The sequence below is a fragment of the Pinus tabuliformis genome, chromosome 4_2, assembly GCF_031772625.1.
Source record: "Pinus tabuliformis cultivar Carrire ecotype Pingquan chromosome 4_2, CPIR1, whole genome shotgun sequence".
In the NCBI taxonomy this organism is placed as follows: Eukaryota; Viridiplantae; Streptophyta; class Pinopsida; order Pinales; family Pinaceae; genus Pinus; species Pinus tabuliformis.
Window position 1 is genome coordinate 628,947,355 of NC_142304.1, and position 18,910 is coordinate 628,966,264.

Sequence of the window (18,910 nt, forward strand, 5' to 3'; positions counted from 1 at the left end):
TACAAAATGCAAAAAAAAACCAAGAAAGGAGGGAAATAGTGGAAATGACGATAAAAACCCTTAAAAATAGTTTGTTGTGCAAAAGAGAATGATGAAAACTAGTTTCATACCTAAAATTTACCTTAGCTTCAGACTTGGAATAACTTTGAAACAATATTGGATAGAGAAAGAAGAGTCCACTATAGCTCTAATACCCTTTTGAGATTATAAGATAGTGGATTTACAATGAAAGATTCAATAAACCCTAATCAAATGCAAGAGAAAAATATGACAACACTTCAATAATGAGCACAATATATATCAAACCATACTAGCTACTTGAAAGAGAAGTTCAACATGAAAAAGGATGATCATTATCAAAACACAAGTATTCAAGAGAGGGGCATTATAAGTAAGATTACCTCACCCTCTACTAATTGGAATAATTGGCTTTTCATCAATATCTTTTGGAAAATAATTTTAGATATGTATGTTGGTGCCTTTGTTACTGGGTCTGGTTTCTGTGTGTGTTCCCTTCCATGAAATATTAGGGTTACATATACAAGTCTCTCTTTTTTTTCATTATATTCCTTTTGGAGTGTTCTGATAAGTTGTATAAAATTTGAGTGTTGAAAGTGAATGTGGATTGTGCTAATATGCCCATAGGTTTTTCTTGTTGCTGCAAAATGTATTTGACTACATGTTATGAACTTACTTTGAAGAATATTGTCCATTTTGTTGTCTATGCATCAAAATGCTTGTGTGTTCAATTGATTTCCCATAATATGCTGGTAGATTGAGTGTATTGTTCATGTTTCATTGTTTAGACAACATCCAGGCACCTTGCAGATAGGAAAAGTGCTAAGTTTTAGAAAAACATTCTAAAGAGGGGAGTTGTGTCTGAAATAATAGTAAAGAAAGGAAATTCGTATGCAATGCGGCCAATTGTGCTTAGTTTCTTTTTCTTTGTTGTGATTGGATCATGTAAGTTTTATGTCACTCTGAAATTCAATTTTCCATGGTTCTTCTTCTAAGAGAATTATCGGTAAGGACCTAATAGGTTTATTTTTCTAGAATAGTTGTTTGCTTTTTTGGTGTCATGGATTGGTGTGCATTTGCAATCTGAAAATTAGCAATGAATTAGAGCTTCATTTTTTCATGCAGTAGATCTTGATAATTGTCTACATTTTTAGTTTCCTTATTAATGAGTTGTTAGCACGTTTGTTTCTTGCAGTAACATTAATATTCAGGTATATGTACTAGGTTATGAGGAAGGTATTTTTCTCCCTAACTTTTATCTTTTTTATGCGTTTGACAACTATCTTTAAAATTCTTCGAACAACATTGAGTGGTAGCATGGATTAGAATTTGTCAACTATTTTTGAAGGTAGATAGATTGAGAGTTCTCTATGAATGAGAAGTTCACCTCTTATAAGGGAACGATCTTTATTTTGTTTATTTCATGTATGTAGACACAAGTCTCTAGGACAGTCTTTGTAGTGATACATTTTTCCAATATTGATGTAATGAGTGAAAAAGTCCATTGATGTATTATTTTGAAGGCTGTAAGCCTGAACATGCTTTGCAATAAATAGTTCTTTATAACACAATCTATGTTCTATTTACCCTATTCCTATCAACCAATTATGTTTGTTCATGCTATATTTATATAAAGAAATTATTATGTAAGTATGACAAGACCTTTGATTGATATATTTTCTTATCTAACATTGGGAAGCAAATTGTTGCCTATGGATTTTTTCAATCTAAGGAATGGAAAAATAAACTATTATTGCGATTTTGGATTTGACATGGTCATAGACTTCTTATAACACTAGCATGAAATTGTTATGCTGGACTTGGCAAACTATAGTTCTCTTGTCTCCTTTTGTCTTTTCTTATTCAACAAGGCAATAAAGCACACCATATGCAAAGAATTAACATCATAAAATCAAATTTCAATTTAAGCTATTGATTACGAAATTTCAAGCTAGACAAAATGAAACTTTTATGGAATAAAGAACATACTCGACATGTTAACATAATACTCATCAATGGTAGAGAAATCCACCATTCTAAGGTTTGCGGGCTCAATTTCAACTCGAACAACTTAAGTAGTGTTCATTGCATCCAATAAATTATGGATAGAACCCTAAATCTGCATCCACTCTTGCTACCCTTGGTTTGATGAACAAGGCCTCGCTCTACATAAAAAGTGATGAACGCTAGGGCTTCATCCTTCTTGAAACACACTAGATCATAAACATCATCATATTCAGCCAAAAGTGGTTTCTCCAAATACATCCATAAGCCTTTGTTACAAAAAAGGGCCTCCATTTGATTAGCCCACAAATGATAGTTGGCTCCATAAGCACATGAAACAAAAATTTTCCAGTTGTTATCCATAATGCCAATACTACCCTAAAAATTGCAAATGATTAGCTGCAAGAAGAAAAAATGAGAGCGCTTCCCTAATGGAGGGCACAAACTTGTAGGATAACCCCTTATATCTTCTGCAAAATGCCGACAAAAAACTAATAGAGGAGGGCACTAGTGGAAATGAGGAAAAGAAAAACTTTAAAAAAAGTTTGTTGTGCAAAAGGGAATGATGAAACCTAGTTTCATACCTAAAATGTACCCTAGATTTAGACCTGGAACAACACTGAAACAATATTAAATAGAGAAATAAGAGTCCACAATAGTTCTGATACCATGTTGAGATTATAAGATAGTGTATTTATAGTAAAAGATTCAATAAACCCTAATCCAATTCAACACAAAAATATGACAACACTTCAATAATGAGCACAACATATATGAACCCATACCATTAGCTTGAAAGAGAAATTCAACAAGAAAAAGGATGATCATTGTCAAAACACAAGTATTCAAGAGAAGGGCACTATAAGTAATATTACCTCACCCTCTAATAATTGGAATAATTGGCTTTTCATTAAAGTGTTTTGGAAAATAATGTTAGATCTGTGTGTTGGTGGCTTTGTTACTAGGTCTGTTTTCTGTGTGTATTCCCTTGAGTGTATTCCGGTTACATATACAAGTCTCTTTTTCAGTTCAGTGTATTCATTTTGGAGGGTTCTAATAAGTTGTATAAAATTTGAGTGTTGAAAGTGAATGTGAATTATGCTAATATGCCCATAGGTTTTTCTCGTTGCCGCAAAATGTATTTGATTACATCTTATGAATTTAGTTTGAAGAAGATTGTCCATTTTGTTGTCTATGCATCTAAATTCTTGTGTGTTCAATGAATTTACCATAATATGCTCGTAGATTGAGTGTATTATTCTTGTTTCATTATTTAGAGAGTATCCAAGCACCTTGCAGATAGGAAAAGTGCTAAGTTTGAGAAGAAAATGGAGTTGTGCCCGAAAAACAGTAAAGAAAGGAAATTCGTATCCAATGGGGCCAATTGTGCTTAATTTCTTTGACTTTGATGTCATTCGATCATGTAATTTTTATGTTACTCTGAAATTCATTTTCCATGGTTCTTCTTTTAAGAGAATTATCGACAAATACATAATATGTTTATTTTTCTAGAATACTTGTTTGCTTTTTTGGTGTTAGGGAATGGTGTGCATTTGAAATCTGAAAATTAATGAGTTATAGCTTCATTTTTTCTTGCAATAGATCTTGATAATCATCTACTTTTTCAGTTTCCTTCTTAATCAGTTTTTAGCACGTCTGTTTCTTGCAGTAATGTTAATATTCAGGTCTATGTACTAGGTTACGAGGAAGGCATCTTTCTCACTGACTTTGATTTTTTTTATGTGTTTGACAACTATTTCTGAAATTATTCGAACAAAATCTAGTGGTGGCATGGATTGGAAGTTGTGAGCTACTTTTTAAGGTAAATATATCAAGAGTTCTCTATGAATGAGAGGTTCACCTCTTATAAGGGAGCAAACCTTCTTTTTTCTATTTCCCGTATGTAGCCACAAGTCTCTAGGGAAGTCTTGCTAGTCATACATTTTGCCAATATTCATGTAGTGAGTAAAAAATACCATGGATGTAGTATTTTGAACGCTATAAGCTTGAACTTTCTTTGCAATAAATAATTCTTTTCTTGGTTCTATTTACTTGGTTCCTGTCAACCAATTATGTTTGTTCATGCTATATTTTTTACAAAGAAATTATTACGTAAGTACGACAGGTCCTTTAGTTGATATGTTTTTTTATCTAACATTGGGAAGAAAATTGTTTCCTATGGATTTTGTCAATCTAAGCAATGGAAAAACAAATTATTATTGCAATTTTGGATTCAACATGGTCATAGACATCATATAACACTAGCATGAAATTTCTATGCTGGAGTTAGTAAACTAGAGTTGTGTTGTCTCCATTTGTCTTTTCCTATTCAAGAATATGAGAGAGCACACCATATGACAAAACATTAAGATCATAAAATAAAATAAAATTTAAGATATTAATTATGAAATTTCAAGCTAGCCAAAATTAAACTTTTATGGAATAAAGAACAAACCCGACAAGTTAACATAATATGCATCAATGGTAGAGAAATCCACCATTCTAAGGTTGGTGAGCTCAATTTCAAATCAACCAACTTAAGTAGTGTTCATTGCAGCTAATAAATTGTAGAAATCATCCTAAATCTGTGTTCAGTCTTTCTACCCTTCATTCGATGAACAAGGCCTCACTCTATATAAAAAGTGATCAACTCTATGGCTTCATCCTTCTCAAAACACACTAGATCATAGCCATCATCATCTTCAGCCAAAAATGGTTTGTCCAAATACATCCATAACAATTTTCTACAGAAAATGGCCTCCATTTGATCATCCCACAAATGATAATTGGCCCTATAAGCACAGGGAACAACAATTTTCTAGTTTCCATCCATAGGACTAGTACTACCCTAAACATTGCAAATGATTGGCTACAAGAAGAAAATATGATAGTGCTGCCTTGAGGGAGGGCACAATCTTGTAGGATAACCCCTTATATCTGCTACAAAATTCCAACAAACAACCAATAAAGGAAGGCATTAGTGGAAATGAGGATAAAGACCTTTAAAAAAAGTTGTGCAAAAGAGAATGATGAAACCTAGTTTCACACCTAAAATTTACCATAGCTTCAGACCTAGAACAACTCTGAAACAATGTTGAATAGAGAAAGAAGAGTCCACAGTAGCTCTGATACCATGTTGAGATTATAAGATAGTGGATTTACAGTGAAAGATTCAATAAACCCTAATCCAATGCAGGAGAAAAATATGACAACACTTCAATAATGAGCACAATATATATGAAACCATACCATCTATTTGAAAGAGAAATTCAGCACGAAAAAGTATGATCATTGTCAAAACACAAGTATTCAAGAGAGGGGCATTATAAATAAGATTACCCTAGGTTCATATTTGTTCGCGCCAACCAACAAAACCCTAATTCTTGGCCCTTTTGGTACCAAACTACATAGTGCAGGCTGCAGTCTCACCCAAAGCAATATTGGGGGATGCTAGAACCAGGTTTTTGCATCCAGAGACCATGCGATAAGTAATCTGAAGCCTTTGTCGCTCATATCTCCCTTCACGCAAATCTATATCTTGTTATGGTGTGCTACTACAACTCTAATAAAATGTCTTGTAGACCTTCATGAAGGTTTGCAATCAGACTTTATAGACCTAAAAGAAGAAGTATGTCTACTTTTGCACACTAAATAGTGACCCAAGATCTACCTTCACGCATATTTACCCGATTCAATAGAAATCATGACAGATTTAACCATTATCTTCGTGAAAATGGATTATTACTTATTTCATGCATAGATAATGAAGATTAAATAGATTGCCACAGCAATCATACTTTACTTCACAGAAAGAGATCATTAAGCCATAATGCATTACTTGACAGAAATATGAATAAAACACAGAGGAAAGATATTTTTTCCAAAACGAGTCTTTATTAGATTTTAGCATTCAGTTTACATACTCTTCCACCCTGTGCACCCAACTGCAAGGGCCCACACACTCAGCTGTGGAATTTCCAAGGTATCCACGCACTCAGCTACAAGAGCCTTCCTCTTTCACCTAAGTACATGAAATAGAACTTTCTTTCCTTAGCACTTACCCAGAAAAAATAATATTCTATCTTCATTATTCTCGCTAGACCCACTATGACTCAAATATATATAGCATTGTTTCTTACAATACCATGGCCTGCGGCCTATGGGTGAGTCTTAAAATTGACCTATCACTTACCCAAACAAGCGGCTAAAGCCACATTTCACGAAGAATTTACATTCTTTACACAATTCTTCTAAAAAATTTCTTAAACTAATCCAAAATTGGCCTTAGGGACCCTATCCCAATAGGCCTCCAACACAAATATGGTGACTCATCATCGAGTCACTCTACTGGCTCCTCTTCCTTATTGCGTAGGTCACTGAACTTGACCTACAATGATGCTACGTTAGCAGAGCTTTGTATTGTGGCCTGCTACACTTCCTCTACTAGTTTTTTTGTCACCTGGCCTTCCACTGCTAGGCGCCTCGTGCCATCAAATCGTGAATAGTGAATCCAACAGCTACTTTTGGACCAATCTGTGTGGTACCATCCTCCATGGCACAACTCATCCAGTGTAACTTCACCTCTCGCACTCTTATCCTCCATCGTGCAGGCTCCCTACTATGTTTTTCTCCTCTTTGGGTAGCGTAATTTATAGTAATGCAATCCCTTGCAGCCACCTAGATTATTAAGACTATCCTGATACAATGTAGTTATTGCCTAGGGGTAGGATCCCCTACATAAAACTTCAGCCTATTTCCATTCACCTTTCTAGGGAATGGTTCCCCCCTCAGCTTCATGAGCTGAAGTGTGCCACCATTCGTGATCTCCTTAACAACATATGGCCCCAACTAGCACATTTAAAATTTTCCTGGAAATTTTGTGAACTTGCTAGCATATAGTAGCACTAGATCATCCACCTTGAAAGTGCATAGCTTAATATGCCTATTGTGCCATGCTTTCTCACATTCCTTTTGGACTTGCTGGTGAAATCCTACAAGAAAGTGATCCTCTTCTAACTCCATTAGTTGCACGAGCCGTTCCTCCAAGGTGTTGTGATATGCCATCTATGTCAAAGATGCAATATGTATAATTGGCACAATGCACTCCATAGGCATCAGTACTTCAATCACATAGACCAACCTAAACAGTTTTTGGGCTATCAACATTTTATAGGTCATCCTATATGCCCATAGAACTGTTGGTACATGCATGTCCTAGTCATTCCTCTATTCATTGTAGACCTTTGTTAATGCATTCTCCAATATTTTATTAAATGCTTCCACTGGTCCATTCGCATGTGGGTGATATGGTGTGCTCTCTTGATGATACACTTGGAATTGCTCAAGCACCACACTGATATTTTCATTAAAGAAATGTGTACCCCTACCACCAATCAACATATTAGGGCATCCAAATTGTGTTAATACATATTAAAACAAAAACTTTGCAGTGGTGGCAACTATGATCCTTCACTCGTTGTGCTTTTTCCCATCTGGTTAAATACCTTGTTGCAGTAATGATATACCATGTGCCTGTCTTCTTACCTGATGGTTGTATTGGACCTACGAAATCAATGGCCCACTTATCAAATACCTACAACGAGACTTGATAATTTAAAGGAAATTCATCTCTTCACAAAGGATTTCCCATTCTTTGGCAAGTATTACACGCCTTGCAATATGCCTTAATGTTTTGGAGAATTTGGTATCTATGGATAAATACTAATTCCCTAGATAATTAGTTGTATCAAGAACAATAGTTTAAAGTGTTTTAGTTGTTTCCTACAAGAAATAGATAAGATGAGAAGATGAGAAAACCTACTTGTAGTTCCGATTTCCTCTCATCTTCTTTGTATCAATCCTGTCGCTCCTTCCCGTACTTAATACACTTGAGAAGTACCTTTAAACACAACATAAAATAAAGAAGCAATCAAAGCAAACAATCTATTGAATATAAGTGAAAGGAATCAGATATAATTCACAGATATAAGCATTATGAAACAATACAAACATATGGGAGAAAGGTTCAAACACTTTATTAAATAGAATAATGAAGTACAACCATTGGTGTCTGATTCAAAATCATTCGTCCAGCTTGGATCCCATCCACATCGCATCAAAAGCATGAAAAACTTGTAGCATTACAATGCTTGCTTCAAAGCCAAATATCATAGCAACATTGTCTCCTTACAATTCAACATAATCCAGCCCCTAATCACTTAGATGAGTGGTCAATTTATAGGAAGATGAAGGAGGTTTTTTCATATATGGTGGCATTGAATGGCCTTCCATACTTAGAATTAGTTCCATGGTGGAAGGGATGAGAGGATAGGATGCACCTTAAGTCATTTCTCATCCATTTTTGAGCCCATAGGAGTTGATAAGCGAGGGAACCTTCTAAATGAATCCAAAAGATAAGAATATTCCCAAAATCCTATGTGAATTTCACTCAATCTCACCCAACACAGGTGAAAGGAAACCTAAGTGCTCTACAGAGCGCCCTCGCAATGGACTCAACTCCTCTGTAGCACACCCTTACAAGGGCTTACCTATGGTAGTCCCTCTAGAGGCTATTTCTGGATGTCTTCAAGTCATGAAACTGTTTGGGAAGGAGAAATTCAAAGGGGCGACTTGTTTAGGGCATGTAGCAACTGAAATTAGGGTTTAATGAGCCCTAAAACACTGATCTGGATGATGGGATTGATGTGCCGAAATGGTTCTGTAATAGCTTCCCCCTAAAGCATGAAGTTAGAAAAAAGCCAATGTCCAATGAAATTCTTTACGATGTGATGAGGAGGTATCGAAGTGGAAGGTGACTTGCATCAATTACAATACATATATCATGATATTTGATTTTTCATGAACTGATGAGGGAAGGCATACCCATGTTGAGCTTATAAACTTTCATTAGATGTACATAAACAGTCGTCTACAGATATAGACCCATGATCACAATGACCATCAATGTAAATCCATTGTACATATGATTTAGTACTCCTGATATCATAACCCAGATGGATGTAACTAGATCTAGGGTCTTCTATCTCGCTCAAGCATTCACTCAAGTACGAGTCTAACCATGTGAATATGTGATACGAAGTCGAACATGAGAAGACAACATCTGATTACCAGCCAATGGTGTAATTTGTTAATAGATGTGAGAGAAATCACCGATAATGATAATGATCATCAAGGTACTGTAGTATATTCTGCATGGTGTGAATGGATGATTTGATGTCGAACACCATACAAAGTCTTTCAATCGAAGGTCATTGATGTCAACCTCTCACCGGAAGTGAGAAACCTCCCATTGATGCATGAAAGCCTCAAGGTGCTAGAAGGGTGTTTCTAAGTTAAATTCCTGGATAATGAGCTAATATCAACAAGAAGTGACTCGTCGCAGGAGGGCCTTGATGTATCCCACATCAATGACACGAAATGAGCGTAATGATTTTGGAGACAGAATTTGACTGATGATACAAGGTTCAGGAATGGAGGTCATAAAAATGAAGGTTTATGGTATTTCACTGAATGACTCCTCTTGAACATATCGGCGACACTAAATGAATTGGTAGCATTGACCCAAAACCAAAGTAATGGATGATGTGATAGACCATAGGTATGATAACCATCAAGTAGATAACCCAACCCAAATAATCTGAATGAATTGACAACATTGACCCAAAACAAGTGATGGATGGTGTGATAGACCATAGGTATGATAACCATCAAGCAGATAACCCAACCCAAATAGTCACGGAGATGAAGTGAAAGTGTCATGTTCAAGAGAGACCTACTACCATAAAGTGGTTCACCCCTTTTTCCACTTTCCCCAGTCATTGTTGACCAATACATCTTTATTTTTTATCAATCTTGAGGAGGATAACATATGCTTCTTATATAATTCCACCCTTTGAGTGAATCCATCACTATTTGATGTTTTAATGAGTCTAGTGAAGGTGAAACTCGGTCTTTTCTAGATGGACAAGTTTGTCTCTATTTGATGCTTTAACAAGTTTAACGGCAAATATAACTCAATCCTTTTCATGTTTAGAGAGATTTAAAAGGGACAAAAGAAAACTCTACGAGTTCTTTTTCATAAATTAATCTCTCAAGCCCGAAAAAGCGTAAAATAATATAAGAGATGTCATTTCCAATCCGTTAACGAGTTGGAAAGGACAAGTGCTAGGAAATCTTTTCATGTTTAGAGAGTCTGAAAAGAACTTAAAGAGGACTCCATTTTGAGGAACGAGTGGTGTCTAGGATAGCAACTACTTCCAGTGATGTTGGAACTTCTCAAAATATGTTGATTTATGTGAAGAGGCTGGATAATAAGACCACTCATTGCAACTGTTCCTCAAAAAGGGTAAAACAACCAAGTGAAAGCATATGATCGGCCAAAGAGATGGTGGAGATGGGATGAAAACAACCAAGGATCATCTGACAAAAAAAACTGATAGAATGGCAATCATGAGGGTTAAAAATGGAAATGGGCTCATTTTTACACAAGATTGAACCATGGGGAACTATGCTTGGATTCAGTGACATTTTTACACAAGCCCATAACGAAAAAAATATGCTTGGTTTCAGTTTCATTTTTACACAACCTCGAAATGAAAAACTATGCTTGAGATTGATTTACATGCCCCTAGCATGATGAAAGGGAGAGTCTCCTGTAACCAAATGGAAGTTGTTGCAGTGAAGCAAGATGGTTATCCAACACCTTTTTGGCTTTTTCCAGATAGGGACAAAGGTGAATGGGGTGATTCCCTTCACATAACCTATAGGGACTCTTAACTTTACCACTAGGTGCATGCCCCCCAAGCTTCATTACATTCACCTAAGTAGACTACTAGTGGCTATGAGGTGGATGGAATGAAGGTTCTTTTACAAGATGTAGTGAAAGAATCGACTAGGATTTTACGTGATCTAATCAAAGACTCGAATTGGAACTTTTCTCGAGGGGACCTTGTTTCATTTTTTAATGAGCTTGAGAGAAGACAAGGAACTCTGCTCAGATTCCTTATTTCATTTTTAACGAGCTTGACACAATACAAGGAACTATGCTCATACTCCTTGTTTCATTTTTTAACGAGCTTGACACAGGACAAGGAACTATGCTCATACCCTTTGTTTCATTTTTTAACGAGGTTGACATAAGACCAGGAACTATCCTCATATCCTTGGTTTCATTTTTTAACGAGGTTGATACAAGACAACGAACTATCCTCATGGGAGATGTTTCATTTTTTAATGAGGTTGACACAGTAAAAGGATTATCCACATAGACCCTTGTTTCATTTTTTAACGAGCTTGACACAAGACAAGGAACTATCCTCATATCCTTTGATCGTGACTCATAAGAGGTCATGACTTCCAAGAGGTTCTCATCAGATGGGAGACAAATTCTTTGGAAGGGATCTGTAGCAAGGAATCCATTAGAGAGATCTGATTCGAATGCCCCCAGTATATAATGTACAACATCACTGAATTGATTGTCAATTGATGTAAGCATGGAATGGGCTGCCACATAATTAACTTGTGGCGAGGATGATACCATTGGTACAAAATGACCACTTAGGGAAGATGGTTGACTGGAAGCCATATTTGGACCGGGAAATGAAAGCTAGTCAACGGTGACAATTCTGCCTTTGTGCAGGAAACAAATCACTCAAAAGAGTGTTGAAACAATAGCTACCATGTCATAAACATAGTCACACCAAAGAAGTAAATTGTAATCTAAAGGGCCTAGGACAACCATCACATTCAGATAAATGATTTTTCCTCCCAAAGTAATAGGAAACTGATGAAGGATCCCTAATGGTTGGCTGGTTCCTCTGTTAAAAGCCAACAAATTCTTGGTAACAAGCACAAGTGGCGGAAAATCGGGTGCTTGCCAAGCAGTAGAGGAAAGGATACTAACTAATGTGCCTTCATCTATAATAGTGCCAGAGACAATCATATTACAAACCTGTACTATGATCTGGAAAGGCACATAAGAAGGAAGATAGAATCCTGCCAGTCGATTCCAATCAAAGGAAGTGACTAGACTACTTGGAGGGGGTACTGTAAGAACAAAATAATTAACCCCTTAAGTTATGAGAGTGGTAGGATTTCCTCCTGTCTTGATCGAATAAGAGGGTTTCCTCCAATCTCATTGGAATCTGTAGAAACAAAAATAACCTGAGAGGTATCATATTCACTCCCTTTGGGAAACGTACGATTAACTGAAGGTGAAATTAGGTCAACTATTACCTCAACTTGTTGATTTGGGTTGGGTATAGACTCATAGGATTCAGTTTCAGAGAGAGTGGGTTTGACCGATTGTTGATTTTGGTTAGTCAATTCATCAACTAGTGAACGACTTAGGGAGAGTTTCCTGTAACCATATGGAAGTTGCTATGGAGAAGTAGGACGATTATCCAACACTTCTTTGGATTCATCTAGATAGGGACAAAGGTGAATGGGATGATCCCCTTCACAGAACCTACAGGGAAACTTAACTTTACCCTTCTTTCCATGAAATTTACCACCACTAGTTGATGGTGTGTCACCAACATGATCTCCAAAAGTTGATAACATAGGATGATGTAAACGAGAAGACCATTCTTCTAAGATCTAAGGAATATCAGGACAAATTTGAAGAAGATGGTCTTCTGTACAAAGTTTGCATGGATATCGAGCTTTGTGAGGCTTAACGGATGGTTTCTCATCAGATGTTGCATTCAAAGCAATGGTTGCTTGCTTTCCCCTCTACTGAATTTGCTTCTTCTTCTTCTTCTTCCCTTTCTTCTTCTTCTTAGCCACCTAGTTACTAGTACCAATACTTTCACTAGGTGAAGAGGAAGAAAGGGAGGAAGAAACAACTAAAGAAGAAGTCAAAGGGTCAACTTTAGGATCAACTAGAGGTTGATTTTGTCCAATTGGAGGAGTACTCGATTGGGGAAAAATCACGACATTTTGAACTAAGGAGGTTGAAAACAACCATACTGGCAAGCCAATGGTAAGTCCCAGTAGGGATAATGTAGCTATATAAGGAGCACCAGTATTTCCAAAAGGAGGAAAAGGACTAGGATTCCCATCAAAAGGAATTCCTTGATCAGTGGACTTCGGATTTATCGCCATATGTTTCAACCTAAGATCAACTAAACAGTGAGCGTGGAGCATGTTATCCACAGTCAATTAATTTCATTTTAATCAAAGTAGCATAACAAAACAAAAGAGGGATAATCTAGGCAAAAGGTTTACCAGGCGACTGTGAACTGGAGAATACCTCCTGGTGAGCCAAGAAGTACAGGCAATAAATCTCCTTGAATGCTGTGTTCGGTGTATCACAATGTACAAGATGGCCTACTCGGTTACCTAAGGATGGATAACATCCTAGTGTTGTCCTCCCATATATACCCAAAAGTACGTGGATGCCCAATCTGTATAAGCGTTGTTTAATGCAAAACCCCACAGTGAGATCAGTCCCATATACTTTACGTACTGTAAAATTGCCCTATATACCTAAAGGTACGTGGATAAGCTATGATATACTCATGTACGTGGAATGAGGTATCACACTCGGGATGTATTGTAGACAAGTTAGCGACATCTGCTTTGTTTTACGATGCCAGAACACGTCTCTAGCCTAGAACCACTAAATGTTTTTCGTTAATGACAATGCTCCATTAGGTAAATTGATGTTAATTTTAAGTTGATCTTGCTTAGGAATTTTCCTTTCAAGTTCACCACGTGATGTATTCTAAAATTCCTAGGAATGCAACTATCAGGATAAGCATTCTTTCCATTCAATTTAATGATGAAAATCCTAGGTACTTAGGGATAGAGCAATTAGATTTCTTTTGATCAAAGCGCAAAGAGCACAACCTAATGCAATTTCCCTACATTACTCCTATAAGCACACAAAAACTTTTTCAATGCAACATGTATGTTTTTCTTTTCGATTTCCTTAACGTGAATATGAACAAAAGTAAATATGCACATACAATCAATCAATCTTTCATAAGAACGAAGACTTTTACAACAATTCTAGTTCGAAGGAAGAGAAGACTTTCCGACACTTTTTTTCAAATGAAGATTAATCAACTATATTCTAGCTTTGACTATCGATCGATAGTGGCAAAGAAAACATTAAGAAACATTAATAAACCAAATCAAAGTTGGGCTAGACAAGGAGACAGAAACTTGTTCTCTGAGACATAACATTCATTGATCAATCAGAAAACAAACAAATAAAGAAATGTTGGCAAAAACACTTTCCAAAGGTGGGAAACTGACCATAGGAGGATCAGTGCAGCCCTTAGTGGGAGATAGTGTGCTTCAGAGCACTGTTCCTAAGTAAGGGGTGCTCTGCAGTGCACTATGTCCCTCACAAGCCTGCACTGGTGATAGTGAGCCATTTGAAGAGGCAATTTGACATAGTTTTGACCAATTTTTCAATGCAATGAGCTGAATTACAATCTATGAACACAAATAAGGTTTGCAAGAATGTCCTAGGATGTGGATAAGGTACTAGGAAAGAGGATCTTCCCTAGCGGAGTCACCAATTTGTTTTGGAGAATCTAGTATCTGTGGATAAATACTAATTCCCTAGATAAGTAGCTATATCTAGAACAACAATTTAAATTGCTTTAGTCTTTTCCTATAAGAAATAGATAAGATGAGAAGATGAGAAGACCTACTTGTAGTTCTTCTTTCCTCTCGTCTCCCTTGTATCGATCCTGTCACTCCTTCTCGTACTTAATACACTTGAGAAGTACATGTAAACACAATAGAAAACAAAGAATTGATCAAAGCACACAATCTATTGAATATAAGTGAAAGAAATTAGATAAAATTCACACATATAAGCATTATGAAACAATACAAACATATGGCAGAAAGGTTCAAACACTTTATTAAATAGAAGAAGGAATTACAACCATTGGTGTATGATTCAAAGCCATTCCTCCCGCTTGGATCCCATCCACATCACATCAAAAGCATGCAAACTTGTAGCATTACAATACTTGCTTCAAAGCCAAATATCATAGCAACATTATCTCCTTATAGTTCAACATAATTGAGCCCATGATCACTTAGATAGGTGGTAAATTTATAGGAATATGAAGGAGGTTTTGTCATAAATGGTGGCATTGAATGGCCTTCCATACTTAGAATTACTTCCATGGAGGAATGGATGAGAGGATAGGATGCACCTTAACTCATTCCTCATCCATTTTCGAGCTCATACGAGTTGATAAGTGAGGGAACCTTCTAGTGACTCAAAGGGATAATAATATTCCCCAAACCCTATGTGAATTTCACTCAATCTCGCCCAGCGCAGGTGAAAGGAAGCTTAAGTGCTCTGTAGAACACCTTGGTAATGGACTCAAACACTCTGCAGTGCACCCTTACAAGGGCTTACCTGCACTGGTCCCTCTAGAGGCTATTTTTGGATGTCTTCAAGTCATGACACTGTCTAGGAAGGAGGGATTCAAAGGGGTGACTTGTTTAGGGCATGTAGCAATTGAAACTAGGGTTTGACGAGCCCTAAAACACTAATCTGGATGATAGGATTGATGTGCCCAAATGGATCTGTAACACTTAGAATACTTATGTAATGTCGGCCACTATATCTCAATGTGCAAAATATTATGTGCAGTCGCTTTTCGTGCTTAGTTTCCTCATGCCACTCCTCCATGTACTTTAGACAAGGATACTAGCGTGTTCAAATTCTCAAACATACCTTCACAGTATTTCGTATGTTCCCATCTTATACAAGTCATCTGCAATCACTAAAAAATATACAGAACAGACCACTAATTCCTTCTTCTATTGGGTAGAATAGCCTTCTAGAGTTGTACCCCTGGTTAAAAACTGAATGATATCAGTAAAATGGCCATCCATGACATTCACCGTAAGGATATGCACATCTAGCGGTCCTCCCTCCAAACTATTTGGTTCTTTTCCAATTTCAATCCTTTACAAACTGTCTAGTCCTTCGTTTAGTCTTCTAGGCTTCATAATCACTTCAAAGTCATATTCCTAAAATAACAATAACCATTAGCAAATCTCCCCCCCCCCAACACAGGCTTATTGAACAGGTACTTTATTATGGAATGATTTGTATACATTTTAAAGTGTCCACCCAGCAAATAATGCTGAAAATTTTGTAGCGCGTAGACCATTGCTAGCCCTTCACGCCCCGTAGTGGAATAATTCTTCTCAGCCTTGGATAACTTTCTTCTCGCAAAGGCTATCGGATGATCAATTTCTCCTTCTCCTGCCTATGTTAATACCTCTCCTAGCATAATGCAAGAGCCATATACATGTACATGGAAATCTTTCTTCCAGTCAGGAAACACCAAAATAGGTGCAGTTACCATATTTTCCTTCGAGACATCTAGACTCCATTGGCAGTCTTCATCCCAGCGAAAAATCGCATCTTTCTTCAATAATTTTTCCATCGGTGTGGTTATCTAAGCATATGCCTTGATAAAATTTCTATAATGTCCAGTGTGCCCCAATGTCGTGTGCAACTGCTTTACATAACTAGGAGCTTCCAAATTCACAATCGTAGTGATCTTTGCTAGATCCACCATCAATCCTTGCATACATACGACATGGCCAACCAAAATTCCAAAGGGCACATGGAATATGCACTTCTTCAAATTTAGCGCGATATGATACCTTCGACATGTATCCAACATAAGGTGCAGGATCACAACATGGTGCTTAACCAACCCAAACACAGTTCAATTATCAAAATAAACCCCCAAAAACCTATGGATAAATTCCTTGAATGACGTGATTACTATGCGGAAGAAAATTGCAGGTGTGTTCTTCAATCTGGAAGACATTATTGTATATTGAAAGCAACCACACTTTGTCACGAAGGTTGTCTTGCTTCGATCATCTGACATGATCTGTATTTTCTTATATCCCAAAAATACATCAGTAAATGAATAAGCCTCCTATCCACTGCCATTCTCTAATACTTCATCTATAAATGGTGTTGAAAACGAATCATGCACGCATGCATCATTCAGATTTATTAGATCTACGCATATTCAGATTTCGCCTTTCTGTTTCTTCTCTTGTACCACCATTGGACTTACCAAATCAGATTCCTCTATTGGTTCAATAATATGGGCATCCAACATATTATCTAGCTCTTGGTGCACCTTTTCTTTATACTTTGGATTTAGCGGATAAGGTCTCTGCTTAATGGGCTTCACATCCAGTTTCAAAAATCTCCAACGATCCCTTTCAAATCTGAAAACTTTGTTGGGAAGAGATCCTGATATTTGTGAAATAGTTCAACTACCTTATCAGTTGTATCTTCATTCCAATAGTCTCCTATCTTCACGAACTTAGGTTCTACTTGAGAGCTAATGTTTACTTGTCTAGTCTTCGAAGGTTCTGATATATCCAAGTTTGTAGCTTTCGGTCCTTCAACTTCATGCTATCCTTTTGTCTTTGGAATGCTAATATTTTGTGGGTCTTCTTATTCTTCTTTAGCAGTGACATTGTAACACTCCAGTGCATGGTGTTGCTATGTACTCTAATCTGGCTGGGACCATTTTACCGATTCCTTAGGTGTTCTGAAGATAACTGCTTTTATCTCCTGGAGTGCTTCATCAATGCACTAAAACCCATCCTCAAAGCTTAAATTTGATAAGAAACTCTCCCTTAAGATGTCCCATTCAGTTGTCCTATGGCAAAGCTCCATCACAAAATACTAGTTCATTGGAATTGTATATAAGGTATGACAGAAAACATGCACCCATTCTGGTTGTGGTTTTGTTCCCCAGGCCTTAGTTCATCATGCCAAATGATCATGTGGATCATCCTTCCCACTGTTTTTTTGAGTCATTTGGGTATTAGAATATCCAAACCTTAATTTCATCATTCTTTGGTATTCCTTCCATCCAACGAAGCTTTCGTTGTGCATACCCCACCAATAGGTAGGCGTAGAGAGCAACGCCAACTCCAGTTCCTGGAAGTGATGTTCTTCCAGTAATTTCCTTACAAATTCATCTAAAAATAGATCCATGTCAATCAACCCATCATAATGCAGAAGCTACCTTAGTCGAGACACACCGCAGTTATTTGGTCATCATATTCCACTGGAGCATAGATCATGCAATTGATTTTTCCAGTCTTCAAGCTCTTCATCTAAATATGAGGTGTAGCAGTGATGCATGTCCCATGAAATTTATCCATCGGTCATAGGATTGATCCAATCTTCATTTCGGGTTGTAATCTTATATATCTGATCCAGATCATCATCACAATCCACAAAGTCCTGAACAAGTTCAGTATAACACGCTCCCTCAGTAGGGTCTAGTGGTACTATAACCTTGAGCAACTTCATCTCTAATGTCAACTTCTGCTTCTTCAAGTTGATTTACGCATCCATATCAAAATCCCAGTCAATTCCTAGTAGAGTGGGGTGCATGTTACTATCATCCATGATTTCAATGACCTCAAAGTTAGCTAGCATGCTTGCACCTTCAATGTCCACCGTTACACCATATAAGCACCCTATCAGAATAATATTTTGTTGATTTTCCATGCACACCTGAATAGTAGACCACTGCAGTGCAGGTCTCCCCATCCTTTCCCATGTCTGCTTAGGTAGGACATTTGCATTAGATCTTAGATCCAAAATTACCTGGTTCATTTCATATTCACCTATCTGTGCAGTCAGTCTCATCTCGCACCTTGTGCGCTTCTTATGCTTACCAATTTTCCTTACAATGCATTTTTTAGTAGTATTCATCTCTTTATTTATGCACTTCTAGATTAACTCTTGCAACCCTTCTACTTCTTTCTTATCGCGAAGTAACTTCATATGGGTCATCAAAAAAATAGCTAGTACCGAAGGTTCTACCTCTTG

General features: G+C 37.0%; 1 pseudogene; it reads left to right on the forward strand.

Moving 5' to 3' along the window:
- The first annotated feature begins 465 nt into the window (after positions 1–465).
- LOC149170916 (uncharacterized) lies at positions 466–3,831 on the forward strand (annotated as a pseudogene).
- Positions 3,832–18,910: the final 15,079 nt, after the last annotated feature.